The sequence below is a fragment of the Pantherophis guttatus genome, chromosome 3, assembly GCF_059756535.1.
Source record: "Pantherophis guttatus breed Tessera chromosome 3, ASM5975653v1, whole genome shotgun sequence".
Classification (NCBI taxonomy): Eukaryota; Metazoa; Chordata; class Lepidosauria; order Squamata; family Colubridae; genus Pantherophis; species Pantherophis guttatus.
Genome location: NC_142065.1, coordinates 137,724,659 through 137,740,966, shown reverse-complemented (window position 1 = coordinate 137,740,966; position 16,308 = coordinate 137,724,659).

Sequence of the window (16,308 nt, the reverse complement as noted above, 5' to 3'; positions counted from 1 at the left end):
GATGTTGCTCACCCAAATCAAAATGATATTCTTCCTTTAGAGAAGTTTGAGATGATTCCTTTGCCTGCCCATTCCCATTCTTCTCCCCACAAATAGTATAAAACTTTCCCATGGTTCATTTGCACATGCCATTCTGCTGACTTCCTTTCTATACTCTGGAACCAAATTGTTGGTGTACCAGAATAGATAGGTATTATCTGTTGGAGTAAGGAAACTAGGGCTTAGCAACACTGCAAACAGGATGTGCATGGCAAATTCTAAGGAAGAGAACATTCTACAAAATGTTTATAGGGCAAGGGCCCATTTGTGGTAGTTGGGAGTAGATATACCTTCTGGTTTTTGTTTGTTTACTTGCTGACTTGCTCTCAAAAATACAACTTGCATAAAAGATCTACTGTCATATATGGTACCATATTTTTCGCAGTATAAGATGCACCTTTTTCCCCCAAAAAAGAGGATGAAAATCTGGGTGTGTCTTATACACTAAATGTAGCCCTGCCCAGCTTCGCAAACGGAGATTTCAGAACCTGAAAGAAGCCTCTGAAAGAAGCTTCAGAAAAAAAGCCTAAGAAAGGCTTTTATCTAAAATAATATGGCAAGCAACAAAAGAAGACCCAGTAAAGGTTCTAACCAAACTATGCTAACAAATCTGGAGAATGACACAATAGCCAACAGATCGGAAGACGTTAATCTATATACCAATACCAAAGAAAGGATATTGAACAGAGTACAGATAATCCTTCAAAATAAAAACCTCTGAAAGAAGCTTCAGAATAAAAGCCTCTGAAAGAAGCTTCAGAAATTTTTTTTTTTTTCTGAAGCTCTATTTCGGAGGCTTTCAGAGGCAGAAAAAAAAAGTTTTTTCTGAAACAGTTTCAAAAGTTTCAGAGGCAGAAAAAAAAGCAAGGCACAGAGCTCACAACCAAGGAACCTGTTGTTAAAATTCATCTCTAGGAACAGCTGATTGGGGGTATTCCGGGAGGTTGATCCACCCACCAATCAGCTTTTTTTTTTCTCCCCCAAAATTAAGGTGCATCTTATACTCTAGTGCGTCTTATACTCCGAAAAATACAGTAACTGTTAATAACTTATGGCTACTTACCTCTCCACCATGACTTAGAAATTATTATTCTGAGGAAGAGAATGGTGACCAGCATTTTATTTTGGTCTGGTGGGGTTGGAGAGGGTAGACAATAAGAGAACAGGATGCACAAATTGGGTGTAGACACTGCACCAACCTCAGTAAATGCTAATACTCCACTTGGCAACCCTCCACAGAAAATATGTATCTTCTTGTGGCAACACATCAGCTTTCACTTTCCACAAAATGAAAATGAAGTACAAGAGTGGGCAAAGACAGGACCAGAACTAAGTTTATTTTAATTAAATTTAAATGTTAATGTCATTAAATTAATTAAACACATTTTAAGATAGTTGCTTCCCATGTATTGAATTATTTCCCCCTTCCATCACATTACACAATTTAATTTGGTGACAATTTTTGAAAGTCCTGTGACTTAGGCAATTTTGATTCAAAACAACAATAACAACACACCTTTGCCTTTGAATATTTCCTTCATTAAATTACCTTTGGAGAAAATGATCAAGATGACAGCATGCAGCCAATAAATAGCTCATGCCTCAATTGGTTTGTCAGTTTGGGAAGGGGGGCAATTTTGGTTGGATTTAATTGACTTTTGTCGGCAATTTCAACTTTATAGAACCAGTCTCTGGTTTGGAACTTGGCAATACTAATAACACTTTTCCCTCTCATTATATACAGATCCAGCAGTATGCAGAAGTGACAGAAGTGGGGAGAAGCTCATTCTATTTTTTGCTTTCACACTAGACAAGTGTTAAAATATTAATTACTTTTTTACTTCATTAAATACTCATTTCACTCTAATCTAGATTCTTTATGTAGATGCCTGTTAACAGGTGAATGGCTGAGGCATTTCATTTCCCCATTCCAGCTGAGTTTATGTTGAAACTTTGTGGGCTCGTGGATACTTCAAAATGTGGAAAGGGGGGGGCTCAGAGCAGCAGAAGTTTTGAGTTTCCTCACTCGTACAGGGAATACTTTGTGCAGGACAGAACACTCAAAAATCCTGTTTGGACCAGATCCAGTGTGCTCTGCCAGCTGTTCTGGGTGGAGAGGGATTTTTTTTTTTAATTTGCAGGGACATTGCCATTAATCTACAGGCTGAACAAATCTCCATGAAACCCTTTGGAGCTGCCAAATCGCAAAGATTACAAAGTCCAAAAGCATACCAGCAACTTTGAAAAGCAGCACAGGACTGTCATCTGGCTGGTTTCACACCAAACTGTCCAATGGCAAGAAGGGACTTTATGTCTCCTGATTGATTTTCCTGCCAGGGTCAGCGACTCCTCTGTGGGTCTAATTAGAAGTTATTAGAGCCATGAAAACTGCTAATATTATTTTATTACCCTCTCCGCTTTGTAACAGCTGGCTAGATTCACTGCCCAACAAGAGAACAGCAGTCTTTGCATCGCCCAACTTTGTCTCTTAAAGCACCTTTTGGTTGAAGAGGTGTGCAGAGCAATCTGTAGAGCAATGACATCACACAACACATTTTTTCCCTGATATAATTCGAGGAGAGACTGGGGACAATTTAGAGAGCCAAACTCATCAGCATGAATTAACAAAGCATGGACAAGCCTAGATATAAAGGATAAAAAGATACGGAGTATGTGGTTTTGGTGTAAATTAGATTTAATTCCATTTTTCTCTCTCCTGCCTTTCAATTCTTCTGCCTATTACTTCTCATCTTTATCCTGAACTTTACATACAGCTGCTTATTCTGAAAGGGAATAATGTGAGATATATTTTCTGGGTGGCAAGTAACTCCAACATACTCGATTAAATGCCAAAAAAGGGGGAGAATATATTATTGTTTCTAATGGGAGTATCCATTTTGTAGGTTAGATAAAAGAATACCAATAATAGATTTCTTTTCTCATTCACTCCAGCAGCCATCTTTCCAGTTTTAGAATAGCTTAGTTTCATGGCTACTGACTAATATAAGAAACCCTAGCTTCCCAAAACAAAAAATTCACCACAGATTGGAATACTGCATCCTGTTCTGATTACCACAATGCAAAAGAGATGTTGAGTCTCTGGAAAGAGTACAGAGAAGGGCAACAAAGATGATTAGAGGGCTGGAGACCAAAACATACAAAGAAAAGTTGCAAGAATTGGGTTTGTCTAGTCTAGTGAAAAGAAGAACTACGAGTGACATGAGGGTAGTGTTCCAATATTTGAGGGGCTTCTACAAAGACAAGGGGGTCAAACTACTTTCCAAAAAAACCAAAAGGCAAGATGAGAAACAATGGATGGAAACTAGCTAAGGAAGCAACCTAGAATTAAGGAGAAATTTCCTAATGGTGAGAGCAATCAAGCAATGGAACAGCTTGCCTTCAGAAGTTGTGGATGCTCCATCACTGGAGGCTTTCAAAAAGAGCCTGGACAACTATTTATCTGAAATTGTATAAGGTCTCCTGCTCGAGCAAGGATTGGACTAGAAGACCTCCAAGGTCCCTTCCTACTCTATTATTCTATGTTCTAGATTTTTTTTCCCATAAATTCAAATTCTTATTTTATTACAACAAGAGATGACATCTAACAATGTGATACATAAGAGAAGTTTCTCCTGAAAGGGAAAACAGCAAAGAATGCTGACAGATGGTGGCTACTGCTTGAAGAACTTATCTGATAAAGACTTGTCAGCAGCAGGAAAAAAAATATTCAGTCCTTAATGTTGAACAAATGAATAAACAGCTGTTCATATGCCATTCTGCATATATTACTTATGGGAACACAGATATCAAAGGCCATTAAAGTTGCTCACTGTTACTTTAGCTTACCATGATTCCTTTCAGAAGAGTAATAGACCATGATCCATATGCCGGAAAAAAGCATGTTCAGTTCCATCCAGACTTTGCATCATCCCTTCTGCTTTTTAAATCCTTCCTTTATTTACTTATATGTTACTCTTTTATCCATTTTTCTTTTTTTGTTGTTGTTTAAATATTTTTAAAACAAGTTTAATATAAATAAATACTTTCTACTGAAAAGCTGCAAACTGAAATCCCAACACTCTAAACTCAGCACTTTGCAACAAATCCATCTTGATATTTTCTACATACAAGCATGTTGTTCCATTTACTCTAAAGCTTTGGGAAAAATTATGCCTTGATTCCCAGATAAAATTGAAGTGGAACAAGATAATGATTCCCACTATTTTCCCCCCCTGCCACAAGGTGTGGATATTCAGGGAATATACCTATCCTGTTGAAAGCTAATCTGAATATGTGTAATGTTCCTGGAAAAGGAATTAGTCTTCTGACCTGGGGGAAAACTTTAACCAGTTTAAAGTTGATTCGGTCTTCCCTCCTTCCAAGGTTGGTAAAATAGGACCCAGATTGTTGGTGTCATTACGCTGATTCTGTAAACTGCTTAGGTAAAGGTAAAGGTTCCTCTTGCACATATGTGCTAGTTGTTCCCAACTCTAGGGGGCAATGCTCACCTCCATTTCAAAGCTGAAGAGCCAGCTCTGTCTGAAGACATCTCCATGGTCATGTGGCCGGCATGACTAAATGCCAAAGGCACACAGAATGCTGTTACCTTCCCACCAAATGTGGTCCCCATTTTTCTACTTGCATTTTTTACATGCTTTCAAACTGCTAGGTTGACAGAAGCTGAGACAAGTAATGGGAGCTCACCCCGTTATGTGGCACTAGGAATTCGAACCGCTGAATTGCTGACCTTTCGCTTGACAAGCTTAGCGTCTTAGCTGCTGAGCCACCATGTCCCTCTGCATAGACAGGGATGTAAGAAACTCTATGAAGCGGTATATAAGTCTAACTGCTATTGCTAAAGAGAAGCATCTTTTCTAGCTAGAGGTACTGAAATTTGGATGACCTTTGGTTACTTTGATGCCCAGATCTTTCATTTTCCATGACAAAAGAGAAAATAGGTGTGCAGTGACTGCCAAATGCTCCTGCTGCTATAAAAGGAACAAGTAAGGAAAATAGACCTATCCCACAGAACAATCTCTATCACTAAATATGTAGATGACCTGAAGATTAGTTTCCTCTTCCAATATTTACAATAATCATGTGAGGCTGTTCATTGCTTCCCTAGTCTATTCTGGAAACAATAAAAAAACCAAGAAGAGGGATCCTGGTTCAGTGGTAAAGACTCCAAAAGTTTAGTCTTACCTGCCAGCACAATCTATTATAAAATGTCCTCCTCCACCATAAGAACATGAGGATGTAGGACAAAGGAGGATTCTTAACATCCTCTATGATTATCATTTCTCATATTTTGTCCTTCAGTCATCCATTATCTAAGGTGTCAAACTCGCCACATCATGTTGCCATCATGTCACGTTTCACAATGTTTTTTCCCATTCACGGAGTTGGGGTGGGTGTGGCTTGTTTGACACCCCTGATTTAAGGTCAACACCTTGGGTAAGTAAAATTTACTGTTGGTACTTTAAATTAGAATTATCATTTAAATATGGGTTCTCTACTCTCAGCATTTGCAACTTAATTTCACTCATTTTCACTGGAATCAACAGTTTTGTCTAAGTACCTGTGTTTTCTGGTTGCGGTAATTTTTATTTCTGGGGCAACAAAAAAAATATATAGTCTCTTTACAATGTAACTGAAGTGCTGTGTTACCTTGATCTGGTTTATAAAGAGAAATAAGTACTTTAAAAATACAAAGTGATTCATCCAACGATGAATGCAGCATCCTTCCTGCACTCTGTTCTGTTTTACTAAAATAGTCTTCCTTCCTGGTCTTACATTCATTTGGCAGAATACTGGATATGAAGTTATTTGCCTTTATTACGACAGCTGCTCCATTTTGCCAATATGTGCGTGAATAAAAACAGGTTTCTAATCTTCTGTACTTGCAAAGGGAATAGAAGTATTCTACTACATATTCCGATAGTACAGAATTAGACAAGGAACGTATCTCTTATTTATTTTATTATTTATTTACCACATTTATATAGCTGTCCATCTCATATCAAATTCTGGGCAGCTCCCAATCAACAATTAAATCCACAGATAATAAAAAACAAACAAAAAAAAACCCAACAACCTGGCACCATAATAAATTTTAACAAGCAGCCCATAATAAAACCATCATTGATCTCACTCTATCCCAGTGCTTGGGTGAATAGCCAGGTCTTAAGTGATATTTAGAAAACTAGGAAGATTAGGGCCTGCCAAACTTCAGAGGGACTGATGTTGTATAGCAGAGTCTGTCACAGAAAAGACACACTTCTTAGATCCCATGAGATGGCAATGCTCAAAGGAAGGAACTAGGAGCATGTCCATCCTATCACATATGTTAGAATGGCTAGTTCTTAAGGAGAAGCAGCCCTGCAGATAATTTGACCCTGTTCCATATAACCAGCATCTTTAATTGCACCTGAAAGAAAACCAGGAGATAATGTAGTGCACAGAATAGAAGTATAACATTGGTAAATCTATGGACATCTATCACTGTGTACTCCATCACATTCTGAACTAGTTGTAGATCATAGGTGGTCTTCAAGGGCTTCCTCAACAGTAATCTATACGTGAAGTGACCAAGGCATGAGCAAGGTCTCCTGGAAGTGGTGCTCTAGACAAATCTATGCAGTTATTATTCTAATAACAAATGTGGGAAAGGAGTATAGGTTTTACAGAAATTGTAGAAGGACATACTAATCTTTGAAATGAATAAAGATAAAGGTAAAGGTTCCTCTCGCACATATGTGCTAGTCATTCCCAACTCTATAGAGTGGTGTTCATCTCTATTTCAAAGCCGAAGAACCAGTGCTGTCCGAAGACATCTCCGTAGTCATGTGGCCAGCATGACTAAATGGCAAAGGTGCATGGAACGCTGTTACCTTCCCACCAAAGGTGGTCCCTATTTTTCTACTTGCATCTTTTATGTGCTTTTGAACTGCTAGGTTGGCAGAAGTTGGCACAGGTAACGGGAGCTCATCCCATTACACGCCACTAGGAATGAATATACTAAGTAATTATCTAATCTAATCTCAAGCCTAAAATGGCACATAGGAATGAAAGGATGAGAGGCCCTTGTTATGTTCAAAACTGGTTTTAGCTGGAATTTGCTGGCAACTAGAGACAAATTCTAGAAACTAATAGTTATTAGAGATAAATTGTAAATAAGGGGCAGGGAAAAATGTATTCACTTCAGGCGCCTCGGATTGATTATGACATCCTGAGTAATCAGCCAATGATGAAAGGGTAGGAGGCAAACTTGCGATGGTGATAGGAAATCTAAAGAAAGTATATTGATGGCTTAAGGTGTGTCCATTTTACCTGTGTGTGCATGGTGCACCCTCTTTGCAAAGTAATATATAAAATTACCATTGTTTCCTTTTATAAGTTTTGGCTTGAAATCATTTCAAACCAGACAATGAATCCCACACAAATATTTTGGATCCACACACATTAGTAAGAACACCAATAATATGTCACCACCATGTTTTTGTTTCCCACTTCCTTCCTGTTCATCCTATTTCTTACTAGAGCCATCTTTGTGGTTTGTAATCTCCTTTCCCCAGTCTAAACAAGCACTCTAATGCACATGCTCCTTGCAATACAGCATAACTTACTTTATGCATTACTAATTATGTTGCAGCTCTTCTTAAAAAGATACTAATGTCCACAGTTTGTAGGTCACGTCTGCAACTTATTTAAATAATTACCCTGCAGAGTTGGCAAAAACTCAAAACAAGTTCCTTGCTTATTTAATAAATACTGTATGTTAATAAATCAGAATTTGTTTGTACTTATATAACAATCTCCACTGCTGACCTAGGTATGCTACTTTTGAAATAAATAAATAAATAAATAAATAAATAAATAAATAAATAAAGTTTGCTTATTTAAAAAAACAACAACAGATAAACATACCCACAGTTAATATAATCTAATTAGAGGCATGACTTAAATATTTGCACTTAATAAAGAACTACACTTCTCATTCACAACTCATTGCCAATGCTATTGATTCTTAGGTAAGTGGGTACAATGGAATAAAGAATATCTCTCATTGTTAAGGATGTTTACAAATTTGTCTTGATATTTTTTAAACTTCCTTTTAGATTTTGCAAGTGCAAATTAGCTGGGTGAGACAGATGCATTCAGAATTCTCAGCTTCTTTGTTTCCAAATGATCCAGCTGTCCCAATCACTGTATGTGAACAACTGAACAATTCTATCTCTCTGTCTTCTATACATATATTCTTCTTTAGAAATGTGCCTTAATTAATAAAAACAATGAAAAAGATGGCTGCATTGTTAGCCAGTGATTAGCTGTCCGAGTATACCATGAGCAGTACCTTGTTTCAATATATGTCAGAGGACATATCTTGTTTTAGCAATAGCACTTATATACTGCCTCACAGACCTCCCTGAGCAGTTTACAGACATATTGCCCCCAACAATTTGGGTCCTCATTTTATTGACTAGGGAAGGATGGAAGGCTGAATCAACCTTGGCTGAATCAGCCAATGAGAATCGAACTGCCAAACTGCTGGCAGCTGGCAGTCAGCAGAAATAGCCTGCAGGACTGTATTCTAACCACTATGCCACTATGGCCCTAAGGATTTTAAGGATGCTTTGTCTAACACCAATTTGATTTTAAAATAAAGATGTACAGTATAAGAAGGCTGGAGGGGGGGAAAACTGTGCATCTGTTGTGATCCGCCAGCAGTCTGCGGAGCTGGCAGCAGAGTCGGACAGTGAGGAGGCTAGGGAGGAACATGGGTCAGTCCTGGAGTCTGGGGAAGGCTCAGATGAGGGCTCTGCATCAGAGGCAGAGAAAGGGCCATCTGGGAGGTAAGCGCTGCCTCCAGAGCCCCCAGAGTCGGACCTCAGGGAAGCAGAGGGACAGCATGCATGCACTGTTCCCAGTGCACGCATGCACAGAGCTACCAGAAGGCAAGAACAGTTAAAACAAAAGGGACAATTCAGGAATAGGGCTTGGAGATGATTGGTCCCTCCCATAATACTTAAAAGAGGAGCAAAGGCACGTGGGCCTTTGCAGGAAGCAACGTTGTTAATTCTGTGCAGTTTAAAGTCTGAAGCTCTGTTTGATTCTGGACTCTATGTGGCTTTGCCGATTAGGTCTTTGGCAGTGTGTCAAGGGAGATAAAAATGGGTGATTATCAGCCTTATCCCGAAAGACTCTTTATAACTATTTGGGACTCATCTGTGAATGAGCAGAATTCACAGCTGTTAAAATAAAACTGGTTTTTGGAAGTACTCGTGTGTTTTACTGACTCAGGAAGCCTAGGTCAGAACAGCATCAATCCAAACACTGCAAATGTTGCTTTTGCATAATCTCTTGTTGTGGTATGGTATCTATTGCTACATTGTTATTTCTTTAACCATGTTGTATCAAATCAATAAGCAGGTAAGCAGCATTTACAAATTGCAGTAGCTGAGGTTACACAATATATTAAGTATGGTGGCTTAGCACAAGATAGAGATCTCAGCCCTCTATGTGTGAATGAGAGAGAAATACGTAAAGTGCAGTTATTTTTGAGCATGAATCATTTTATGCTGTTTTAATTCCTGTTTTAATAGCACATTCTATATTTGTTCAAGCACAGCACAGACCCCACAGCATGAGTGTCACACTTACCAAAAAGATGCCTTTCCTAAATCTGATTATATATCTGTACACAAAACGTTGATAATGGAGAATGTGCAACAATAGCATGAAAGATAAAAGCTCAATAAAATACATATTCTGTTACAAAAGTACTGCCTGCAGAGATAGTGATCAAACATTTGAGTTGTTAGAATACATGATTGTAAGGTAACTTGTAAAAATGAAATAATGTCGTATGTGAAGACCTAGACTATGTCTGCTCTTAAATCACAAAAGATTTCTTCTAAACAATCTACTTCATTGACAGCAGTTTCAGGGCAGTCCAGAAAAAATACTTTATTTGAATAAAATATGTCATTGAGTTATGATAACAGTGCTTTGTATTTGTTTGGCTATAAACCATGACAATATTAAAATGTTGGCACAAAATAAAATGCACAAATAGTACTTGGTTGGCTACCTATTTTGTGGTTCTGACTGCAAGTCACAAGAAGAACCATCAATAAATCTAACTAAAGTACAGGTTATTAACATCTATGAAGCATATGATTAAAATTAGGCTATCCGAATCTGGTTTGGGATTATTTAGTCTACCGGAAGATGGAAGCAAAGAGATAGACAAAACTGTTGGTTTCTATCTACTGGTTCTCTAGAGTTTTACAGCTCAAATTTTATTATCCAGTCTAGCTTCAGATTATTCAAGGAATTGAAATATCTTCTGTTTACAGATTTCTTGTCGCAGGATGTAATCTGTATATAATATACACTTGGGAAACAAAAGGGTACAATTCTTTGCATCTTTGAATAAGACTACAAAATGTCCTGCTGAGGTGCCCCTACTATTCTGTGTTGACTATGCCGGACTAGATGGAGAAATCGTTCAAAAGGAGCATATGCCAGCTTTCTGAGTTGCAAGGAAGCTTTTAAAAACAACTACTGTAGAACAATTCAAAACTTAAATTAGCAATGTTTTAGCAATGATAGCTAAATGGATCTTCCATTTCCAGGAGCATGACTCTGAATAATAATGAATTACCTGTCAACAACTTATTCAGCTTCGATCACAATAATATATTGGCAAACAATCAATACAAACTCAAGGTAAACCACTCCAAACTTGATTGCAGAAAATACGATTTCAGCAACAGAGTGGTCAACTCCTGGAACGCTTTACCCGACTCTGTTGTTACATCCTCAAACCCTCACAGCTTCAACCTTAAACTGTCTACCATGGACCTCACCCCATTCCTAAGAGGTCCAGGGGGCGTGCATAAGTGCACCAGTGTGCCTACTGTCCCTGTCCAACTATCCTCATTTATTTGTATTCATTTCCTTTGTTCATATCCATGTTCACATTTATACCTGCTATCTTTTACATGTTGACAAACAAACAAACAAACAAACAAATAAGTAATAGATGGCAAAGAAAAATGAGGGTAGCTTTTCTTAATTGATTCCTGAAAGTGTCAATTATGCTAATCATTTTATTTTATTTTTTTTTAAAAAGAAAGATGTTTGAGTAGCTTGAGAAGGGCCTCTGCATATCTTTTTTTGTTCTTATAACCCTACTGTAGTTTTCATCCACTATATAAACCTGGTTGCCCTTTGGATTTAAAAAAAACAAGTCTTGTAGTTTAGAGAGCTCCGAAAGGAACTTCAGGCTTTGCTATAGCACTGAACTTTTTTTCTTTCTTGAGGAAAAAAAGAAATGCCATTTTATGTTTTAAAAGCCTCATTATTTTCAAATAGGCAGTGAGACAAACATGCCTTGAGAAGAAACGAGTTCATGACTGTCACAAAATGTTGGAAGTCAGCATGGTAATGAGTCAATTTCAGTGAAAATGATCTCATTAATGTTCTCTTTTTGCTGACTCCCAACTGATTCATGGATGCTTTGAATAAATAAAAAGAAGAAAGGGTGGGAGGAAACCAAGGAAGTGGCAAAAGGAATGAAATCAGAAGGGATAAGGATTTGGCATTGCTCCCTCATCCAATTAAAGTCTCCATTCCTGTTTTCAGTGGGAAAAAAAAATCCAAATCTACAAATAATGTTGAACTCAGTAAATATTGTAAGAGATGACTTTTGCTAGGTTTGATATGGTTTAGCTTGGCTTGGTTTGGTTTGGTTTGTTTTATATCACCCAGTGGTGGGTTTCTACCAGTTCTCCCCAGTTTGGGCAAACTGGTAGTGGTGGCAGCGGGAAGCTCCGCCCACCCACCCGGATGTCATCACGGATGCTCTGTGCATGCGCAGAAGATTCTGCGCGCACACACACTCCCAATTCTAAACCAGTAGCGAAGGTAAGTGAAAACCACTACTGGTTTATACAGTATGTACTGAAAATTATGGAAACGAAGACTTTATGGAACAAATGGTAGCATTAACCCACATTATTGGGTTTTTTTGACAATTTTTAATAGGTGAACAGTCAACATAACTCAGCAGTACAGGTAGTCTTCGACTTATGACCACAATTACGTTCAATATTTCTGTTGTTAAGTGAGTTTTGTCCATTTTACAACCTTTCTTGCTACTGTTGTTGAATGATTCACTGCAGTGGATAAATTAATAATCCGGCTGTTAAATTTAAGAGTTTACTTTATTGATTAGCCCTTGGGCCATATCAAAGTGCAGAGTTCCAGACAGAAATTATTACTAAAATTTGATTAAAAAAAACAATTTAAAATGGAATAGGATAAAATACAATTTAAAATGAAATTGGGATAAAAGATTATTTAAAATGATAGCTTTGATTAGCCTATAGGCCATATCAAAGCACAAGGTGTAAACACATACCACCAATAAAATCTTATACAAACAATTTAAAATAAGAGTAAGGTAAAATACAATAGTTATAGGATAAGATATAATATAATTTAATATATAAATATATAAAATAGAATAAAATGACATAAAATTATATTTCAGTGTCACCCTTACAATCTACCCCAATCAGTCCCATGTATGCAGATCTCAACCGAACCATTTTGTTTAAGTACTGTGCTGTGTTAAATGTTATTTTCAGCACAAAAAGTAAATTGTTTTGATATGGGGATCCCAATGGGTCATTCATTTGGTATATGGACCAAGGTACCTGTCTCTCACCCCCTGTTAAGTGAATTTGGCTTACCCATTGACTTTGCTTGTCAAAAAGTTGCAAATATGAATAGCAATAAATATGAACCAGTTGCCAAGCATCTGCATTTTGATCACTGATCATGGGGATGCTACAAAGGCTGTAACTCTGAGAAGCAATCATCAGTCACTTTTTTCAGTGCCATTGTAACTTTGAATGGTCATTAAATGAACTGTTGGAAGTCGAGTACAATGTAGACTTTGCATGTCAAATGTTCCAGGTTGTAATTAGACTTATTGAAATTCCATCACTGAAATGGTAGATAACCACTGATAGTAGATATAGAAAGTGCTGAGCTAGAAGGCTCACGTGTCTCATCTTGTGTAAGATAGTTGAGTGTGGTAGTCTAGTTAATCTATTTTAATCTATTTTGATTTTCAATCTATGTTAAAACACAAGTCATATTCATACATTCATTTAAAGTGGCTCATCAGGAGGCATCTAGACTATTCCAAATAATGTGGCAAAATGTATAGATAACTTGGTTTCTCTTTTCAAGAGGGATTGGCTGTATATTTATATAAATTACTGCATTCTATGATATGTTGTCAGCATGGTCAGAGAATGTGAGTAGTCTACATCTGCTGCTATTTATTTATTGCAGGGTGACAGATGGGAAGGAAATGTCCTTTAAAAATTTTAAGTGACTAATTGGAAAAGGAATGGGAGAGCCCTCCCTTTCTTTCTCTCTTTCCTTCTTCCTTCCATCTTCTTTTCTATCCCACTAGATTGCAAGAATAAAATGGCAATCAATAGTTTAAATAGTCTTTCATACCTCTACCTGTCTCTTTGTAACACTGCTGAACAATGAACTTTAGGCAGAAAACATATGAATGAAAATACACCATTGTGCAATATTTGTATGGGAGATTATCTTTAGATACATTGCAAAGTTGAATTCAATGATTTCTGTTTTAGCAGTTTAAACATTTTTGGATAAAGCAGGAATTACTGTAAAGAACAAGAATTCACTTTGTAGAGGAAAATTCATATATAGCAACCCAAAAAATCACATTCTTAGTTAAATCTTCAAATCCTTCAAGTTCCCTAGTCTTATTGAAACTTTTTGATAATTTGATATTCCCATGTACTTACTTTGAAAATTGACTACAAGATTTTATTTTATTTTACTTTACTTTGTTTTTTTTGGGGGGGAGGTTGTTGGGGTTCTTTTGGCAGGAATTCTAGTTCTTTCCGTCAGAGTTTGGAGAAGAGCTTGAGTGTTGATGTTTAACGATGAGGATGAGATGCTGAGCAACATGAACATGACTGATAATCATCTGTGTTTTTTTTCTTTCATTTGCCAAGAATTTGTGAGAAGGTAGAAATATTCTGTAGCTATTATTCAGGGAGGGAGAATCTATGACAGTTAGTGGGAAGCATTAAAAAAAGACATACTTAGTCTAGCATTCACAGCATGAAGGAATGAGTTCACTAATGCCTCAACATTTCCAATCTTCATTCCAAATCTGAAATGTCATCATCATCTATCCTAATTTTAGTCATTTGATACTATTAATATTCTCAGTAAATTATGTTCTGCATGAAGATAGTTCATTAAAAATACACTGACATAATTCTTCTATATTATCTGCATACTATTAATTCAGAATAGATGCATTTCCCCTGCAGCCTCCTTCTATAACATGGAAAATTAGAGATACATAGAACATCTATTCATAACTCTTAAAGTATATTTGGAATATCTGCAAAGGGCTTGTTATTTCTTAGCTTGATATGTAATCTAGTTCTTCATTTTAATTTTGAAGATTTCATACAGTAGAATTACGTTAAATAAGTTTGTCTGAAGAAATCTGTTCACTATTTTCCCCCCACAAATAATTAAAGAACAAAATGATGCAAAGGAAGTACACTTGATGAAATATGAAGGAATAAATATGCAAATTATCTTAAAGAATTTGAACCAGGAAACTTTTTTTTCTATTTGAGAAGGAGAAAAGAGGAAAAAAGAAAGAGGTAAGAAATATATGCCAGATGCAATAGCTATATCTTAGCACAACATAATGGAAAAGATACCAGCTTCAAACCCTAAAGAAACAAATCAACCAATATATATATTGCTTATATAAGCAACTCACTATATCACACTATATGTTTATTTTTAAATTGCTTACTTCCATTCTTCATACTAAGAGTTACCATATTTTTAATTTTTTTTTTTTTTGAAAAAGAATTCCTGTGATGGATAAAATGTCATTAAACTCACAAGAATTCAGAGAACTGCTTTCTAAGATTTGGTGGAATAAATTTATCTTTCACACAAGCAGGCAATAAAAATATTCCATGCTTTCTTAATTTAGATTCTACAAAATTAGAGCACACATTCATCTTGGAATGCTCAATTACATAATTTGATCTCTTATTTCAGAGCATCCTACCTTATTCTTACTGATCCATCTAAATCCCTTTTTTTAACCTTACGAGTAAATAATAGCCTGCTTAATTTTGAGCAAATGTGTCCTAATTTGTTTCTCTGATTTTTTTAAAAAAGGCTATTTCAATTTTATGAAAACAGAAGGATATTAGCACATATATTCTATATTAAGTAATTATTGATTTTTCTTTTGATCTTTCAATTTATAATAAAAGCATAGGTGATTTTAAGAAGAGACAATTTTTGCCTCATTTCAGTTTTGACTCAAACATCATAAAGAGTTATGCTTAAATTATGAAGAGGAAGGAGGAAACATAAAATTGACGCATCATTGTGAAGAGATAGTTGAACCCTGTGTCCTCCCAATAATTCAGGTTTTGCATATCTTCATTAAATTTTCTTGTCTATCATTTACATTATTTGTTTCAATATTCTTCTACCTGCAACAAATTGGATTGGAAGGACAACCAGTAAGAGAGAGAGCAAGAAAAAGAGAGAAAAAATCTAATCATGCAAATGAATTCCTATTTTAGCAGCATGGCAACACAAGGAAGGGAGACCCAGGGTGAGAAATATTAAGATTTTCCTCCTAAATGAAACATGAGTGATTGAATTCAAGGCTTCTTAAGAATTTTTCACAATGGAGGGTACTTCAACATGACATTTTTCATGACTTTACTAAGTCTTTAAGTATTCCTAAGTCATGAGCTGTGGTGACACAGTGGTTAGAGTGCAGTACTGCAGGCTACTTCTGTTGATCACCGGCTGCCAGCAGTTTGGCAGATCGAATCTCACCAGGCTCAAAGTTGACTCATCTTTCCATCCTTCTGAGGTCGGTAAAATGAGGACACAGATTGTTGGGGGCAATGTACTGACTCTGTAAACCGCTTAGAGAGGGCTGTAAAGCACTGTGAAGCGGTATATAAGTCTAAGTGCTAAGTCTAAATCTAAGTGCTATTGCTAAAATAATCCTTTGCATGGATGGAGCTTAGTAACAACAACAGAGTCAGGAGTGTGAAGGGGCAGGGAGTCAAAGGAGGAAAAAAAAAGTTAACATGATGGTCACAGGCTCATGATGAAAAACTTGTCCCTTGTACTTATGTTGAC